The sequence below is a fragment of the Taeniopygia guttata genome, chromosome W (genome assembly GCF_048771995.1).
Source record: "Taeniopygia guttata chromosome W, bTaeGut7.mat, whole genome shotgun sequence".
Classification (NCBI taxonomy): Eukaryota; Metazoa; Chordata; class Aves; order Passeriformes; family Estrildidae; genus Taeniopygia; species Taeniopygia guttata.
The window spans coordinates 2,797,422-2,804,211 of record NC_133064.1 but is presented as its reverse complement, the minus strand read 5'-3'; positions in this window follow the sequence as shown (position 1 = coordinate 2,804,211).

The window sequence follows — 6,790 nt, the reverse complement described above, 5'->3', positions numbered from 1 at the left end:
CAAAGTGTGCTGCCCTCGCTTGTCACAATTGCCAAGTATTTTTGTGACGTGGGGAAACTTTCTACTTGGCCTCCTTTATATTTATTATGGGGAATTTTTATTGTTTGAATTTTTTAAGAAGGCAAAGTTTAAAATGGTTTTATTTTTTTCCAGACACCTGTGGGTTTTAACCCGATATATTATCTATCAATAATGTAATTTATTTAATTTAGTCTTAGGGCAGGTCCTGAGATCTCTGTTCAGTCTGAATCCCACTGTGTTTCGGTTTAGCTTTAGAATTCAGTGAGAGTTTTGCCTGAATGTAGATGGGGGGTCAGGCTCTGATGTTAGCTGTTTGTATCTATTTAGTTCAGCCATTTGTGAGTTCATTTGGGAGTAACTTTGCTTATTTATGCCTAGGACTGTTGTAGCGCATCGGGGATGCGAAGCCTGTTAGTAAATACCCTTCAGAGCTGGTATTGCTTGTAGAGCAGCCAGGTTCTGTCAGACAGGGGAAGAGCAACTTGTTCCATAAAACATAAGCCTAGTTTTAATTCCTTCTTTTAATTAATTTTAATTGTTTAAATATCAACGTCTAAATTATTTAAGTTAATCTCTTCCCTCCTGATTAGAAAGTATGACATACCTTTATTATGGCACATGAAGCCTTCATAATATAACTTATTTATTTAATTTATTCATTGTCACCCGGGGATGCCCTTGTAGAGTTTTTATTTTTTAATTAGAGTTATCTATAAAGCACTACAGCTGATTTTCTGTAAGAACAGCAGAGCGAACTTTGAGGACAAGCAATGAATATTCAACCTAAAAATGTGTGTTCAGAAAAATAGGGGAAAAAAAAAAAAGACACTGGGATACTTTGCCTGAACTTTGTGGCTTCTTAAAACTTAAGCTGGGGGGAAAATAATTCATGCCAAGCAAAAAGAGAGAAACCCTTAAACTAGCTGCTTCCAAGAATGAACTTCTGTGTGTGGAAAAAAAAAAAAAGAAAAAGAAAAAAAAAAAGGAAAAAAAGAAAAAAAAACCTAGAAAAAAACTTTCTATTTCTAGTGAGAACCAAAGAGGCTACCTCACTGACTTTTCCATTTGTAATTTTAATCGTGTTGATGATACCAAAGATACCAAAGATTTCTTTCTCTGTGCGGTCTGCATTCTGCTTGTGCTCTCTGATAACTCCCACTGTTCTCTCCTACACCCAGAAACGTCCAGCAGAGCCCAGATTCCCAAAGAAACGCTACCCTGGAAGCTGCCAGTTCTGGTGATGCCCTTTTCTGTGTTCCCTTCTCCTTCCTGCCAGCCCGAACCGCCTGGAGACGTGGAGCTGTTCCCACTCCAGGTCCTGCCAGGGGAGTGCTTGTGTGGAGCTGGAGGTGACACCACTTTGTCCATCCGCAGATTCCCCATGGAAAGGCTCTGCAGGCCTGCCTGGGCCACTACCGGGTGTGTTTGCAGCAGCAATTAGCATTGCTAATTATTATTATTATTATTATTATTATTCTCATGCTTGAGCAGAGCCCAGGGCTGGGGAGGGGTTGGTGCACACATCCAGGAGCTGCTCCCTCTCCTCACCTTTGGTTGTTGTTTCCAATTGCCGTTTTCAGATAAAAATCAATTAATTACTTTTCTCAAGTTAGCAATGAAGCGAGGCTACATTAAGCTCCATTAGCATCACGTTCCTGAGTGCTAACTTCCAAGCTGTTTGGTTGCTTGGCCGGGGAATTAGCGGTGCCCGTTGGCACTCGGGTTTGAGCCTGTGCTCCGAGGAGCCGCTGCAGCCCTGGGCACTGCCCAGGCTGGGACAGCTGCTGCTGGCCCGGGCCTTTCCCTGAGGAATCTGCTGGGCCGTGCCCTTGGATTCACAGGGGTTACCCACAGCTCAGCACAAATGCTCTGCTTTAATTAACTGTTGCCTTTTATGTTGCATTTCTTTGGGGGTTTAAGTCTGTGTTGGAAACGGTAGGACTTGACAAGTGTGCTTTTCTCTCTGTCTCTGTGTTCCCTCAATACAAAGCTATAATAATTCTCAGGATGCCTTCCGGGCGCGGGGAGCCGATGTCCCCGTGCCCTCGGACACAGACAGTCCCCAGAGCTGGCAGGGTCCCCGCGGCCCCCCGACTCCTGCTTCACTTGCAAAGAGTGATGTTACCACGGGACGAGTGCCTTGCTTGAACCAAAGCAACGATTTTGCCAGTCTAGACCTCTCTGTGCTTTTTTTTATTCTTCCTGTGAATACCTCAGCTTCGACTGGGCCGCCGAATCGTACCTGGTGGGCTTTTGTACTGTGGTGCTTTGCAATGCAGCCCTGCAAAGAACAGACTCCTGATAATAATACCAAAGGCTCTCCTCCTCTTCTTCCTCCTCCTCCTCCTCCTCCCCCCTGTCCCTGATCTCTCTCTCCATGGTTCCAAAGCTTTATTACGAACTGGGCATGTTGGCAACGCAGACCGTGCAATCCCTTACCGAATTTTCTCAGATATACCTCATAGAGAATAGCTGTTTAGCGTAATGTTATTATAGCGTATGTAATAAATTATTCACTGTTCTTTTTGGTGATTTAAAAGAAAAAAAACAGAAGAAGAAGCTTTCTATGTTTTAGGTTGTGCTTTTGTACTAGACGGAGAAGGTGCGCTTAAAAATGTACGTCAGTCTTTCTTCCCATTGGGTTTTTTTTGTTGTTATGGATCGGGGAAAAGTTGCAGAATGAGCCCAAAGTTTACAGTTTCATATTTTGCTGAAGAAACAATCTGTGTTCATTTGCTCTGTTGAAGGAAAAAAAAAAAAAAAAAAAGGAAAAAAAAGAGGAAAAAAATTATTTTCTACATTCGTGCTACTTGGTCTGAAGAGCTGATTGTCCTGTGTGACAGTGTAGTATTATAATTAGCAACTGCCAATCAGCGCTCCCATGTTTATGCATGAGGCAAACCCTTAGCAGTGTGATGCATCGTGGTTCTTAATGGCAACTTCTTCCTTTGGGTTTGGGACGAGGTCTTTGGGTTGATGGTATTTATTTATGCATGGAGCCTGTTAGCTGTTCGCAGTCGTGGCGCAGTTGTGTTTGCATTGACGCTGTGAAATCATGCCCAGTTTCGCCCCGTGCAGCTCAGGGCGGCTGTCCAGATCAGCTCTGGTCTGTCCCTGTGTTAAACAGACCCAAATTCAGTTACAATGAAATTGCCATTTGGGGAGAAGTGTGGCCAGCTGGCAGCTTCTCCCCAGCGACTGGATTCCTTCAGTCCCCTGGCAGTGCATGTCCTGCTCCCCACGGAGGCTGCTGTGCGTTTTTTCCCAGGTCAGGAGCTCCTTTGGCTTTATGGCAGCCCTGGGCACAGCAGGGCCGGCGCGGTGGGTGCTCAGGGACCACCCCTGGGCTCAGCAGCGCTGTCCTGGCCGTGTCACCCGGGTGTCCACCCGAGCACTCTGGCTGTGGCCTGTGCTGCTCCTGCCCCACGGGCAGCCCCTTGCCCCCCTGCCCTGGGGCCAGGTTTGTTAAGGTGCTTTATCCCCTTTGATTTGTCTAGATTCACGCTTGAGCCCCCCCGTTTAAGGATGGGTTATGTTTTCTCTGCGGGCCCAGCCTCGGAGCCCCAATGTCCCTCTGATCCCAGACTGTGCTGGACATAAAGCCAAAGCAGCTGCTCCGTGCCCTGCACTCTGCGTGGAAAAGGAGGCCTGGGGAGGGGCATTCTCCTGAGGAGGCCTCTGAGTGTTGATATTGTCTGTCATTAAGGGTATATTAGATATGTGCTCTCATTAGTGCAAGGAGACATTTTTATTTGGCCTTACTCGGTAGGTTGTGGTAATAATGAAAGCTGTGTAACATAGTCGGGTTATTTTCTTTCCTGATTTCTCTGCCAAAGACAGTAACAGACACAAGAACTTTAAATAGGGGTTTTTGTAAGACAGTTGATGATTGTAACAGTGGTTAATCTTCCAGAAAGCTTTCCACGTTCTTCCGCAATAAGCAGAGCGGGATGTTCCGGCAGAGCCCTGCTGGCAGATGCACCACTCCTCACCGACACGCCGAGTACACCTGCATTCCTCAGTCCAGAGGCAACGAGGGGTATGTGAGGCCATGGCAAGGGCACAGCGGGGCTGGCACGAGCTGCTCCAGCTGGCTGGAATTTGCCAAGGTACTTGTATTATGAAATTTAAGGTCTATTTTATTATGTCATTTTATGTCATTTTTTAACTTTGTGGAAGGTGGTATGTTGAACTGAGTGTAAGCTGAGTTTTTCAGACAAATAAAGTAGCTAAAGAGTGAATGTTATTTTATCATTAAAGGGTTTTTACTCACTGATTTGTGCCAATAGATGTCCTTTATCTCAATGACAAGTATTACATTGCTTTCAAAGTTTTATTTATAGCTATTGATGTAAAACCCACACACACATATTATTTGCCAAAGTTCAATAAAGGAGGAAAACAATGCTTTTGCTTCCTTGTGCAATCAAAAGTTCCTGATTTTTTCCCAGGGTTTTTTCCACAACAACCCCATCCCACAGCAAGGGCTCGGGCTGCTGCCGCTCTCAGGGATAGGGAGGGGTGAGGAGAGCTGAGCACAGCCAGACTAATGCAGGCCCCAGTGCAGGACCACATCCCAAAAATACACAGCCGGTGTAGCTGTGATATTACAGGAGAAATCACTTTATGTTTATGTATGTCATGGCATTATATGATGCAATGTAATTACCATAGAATTATGTTAGTTATTGCACTTTCTTTCCCTGAAGCAGCTCTACGGGAGGAGGCAGGAGGTTCCTGGAGCTGAAATTCCATGGCAAGGAGGATGTAGCAGGTTTGCCTTCATTCATTCATTCATTCATTTAGTCAGTTATTTACCCTAGCTGTGGACAAGTCTTATTTGTTCTGTTTCCTTGAAAAAAAGCGAAACAAAGTGTACAAGAAAAGCCCTTTGTTGTATTTCTGTCTTTAAAAACAAAACCAAACCAGCCCTTTCTTGCCCTAACTCACTCCTCTGACCACCTGGAGCAGGGTCAGCGTGGGGAAGGCATGGGGGACCCCAGAGCCCCCAGCAGCACTGTGTCCCAGCCCCAGAGCAGTGACAAGGCCCTGTGGGGTTTATTGTCTGGGATCTAACCTTGGCACCAATGTCTAACCTTGGGGTTAATAAACTCACTGAAAAATTTGTTTTCACGCTCATTCTCTTTGTGTCCCTCTCTCGACACTGAGCCAGATTCTGCCATTAATTAAATTTACGCTGCTTCATTTCACTTTGCTGAGTGGCCACGGCTGCAGATAAAGACAGAGCTGCCTCCTCAGCACTTTGTGTCACAGAGCCCAGGACGTGCCTCTTCCAGCCTCCTTTCCTTCTCGCTCTGCCTGGGCTGTGCACAGGGGGCTCCATGGAACAGGAGGGGCCCTGAGCCAGAGGGAACGTGCTGGGGGAGTGTTCCCCCAAGCCCCCTTCGTGTGCAGGGAGGTGGTGAGGACTGCAGGACGGTTGTGGAGCACAGAAGGGGCAAAAACCCTTTAACAGCAAAGAGGCAGCAGTGGTGACACTGAGACTAATGCAGCCACGGCAGGTCATTTCCATCTCACTTGCAGGATTGCTCCCCCGGGGATGCATTTTCTAGGCACTTAGCAGTGGGCACAGCTGGAAGAGGGAAATGGGACCATTTCATTAAGCTGCCGAAAGCTGAAGGATGAGCTGGGTGTGTGGTAGGATTGCAGCTGGGCCAGATGCTGTATCAGCATCAGCTTTTCCCAGTGCCAGCCCGTCCCCCTGTGCTCAGGGCCCACTCTGGACCATGGAGCTCATTCCTGCAGATTCCCCTCAACTCACGGGTTCCTAACGTGCCAAGAACCACAGTTACCCCAGTTAAAGTGCTATAAAGCCCCTCAGGAGCAGACAGCACGCTCCCATCCTCCTCCTGCTCCTCGGCAGAGCATCCGTCAGGATGAACACGGCAGTAACGAGCTGCCATGTGGGACCCGTGGTGATCGCAGCACGGCTCCCTCCTGGCTCCAGATGAAGTGCTGGCAGCTCTTTTGATCCAAACACCCCACACCACCTGAAACCCTGCGGGAATTCCCTCGGGAAACAGCCTGGGATGCAGCCTGCAGAAAAAGCTGCACAGCAACAGCAAGTCAGGGTGAGGGAAGTGGGTTTCTTTTGGAGGAAAACAGCAGGAGCTTTTGTAATGCCACCGATTTTCAGCACATGTAGGATGGAGGTGCTGAAGGAAAACAACCAGGACAAAAAAAACCCTTGGAATAGGCAGCGTGGCAGGATACCACAGAGGGATCATCAGGTGGGAACAACTGTCACCAAAGCCCACACAGACAGAGAACAAGCCAAGGCCAGCTCTGCCTGCCACAAGCTGCACCCGCTGGAAGCTGCCTTCAGCCTTTGCACACAGCAAACCTCCAGGAGTGACTCCAGGATCCAGCTCAGAAAGGGATAATGGCAGGAAGCCATAAGATATTAAACCAGCAGATTAAAACATACAAGACCACTTTGGGTCATGTTACACATGCCTCCCCTCCGGCCTGACAGCACAGAAATCCCAGGCAGTAAAAGACAGCCGTAATGGCCCAATAGCTCCGGGATTAAAGCGCTGGGGAGCTGGCTGTGAGGAGCCCAGCCTGGGCAGGAGCCCCCCCAGATGCTCCCCACATTATCCCTTAAGTGCTCATTTCAGCTTCCTTGGAAATGCCGCCTGCTCACTGGAGAAACACAATTAGGGTGATGTTCACACTTTATGGATCATCCTTAAAAATGACAGGAGGATGGAGCGCTCTGGATTGCCCGTGACAGCTCCCTCTCCAT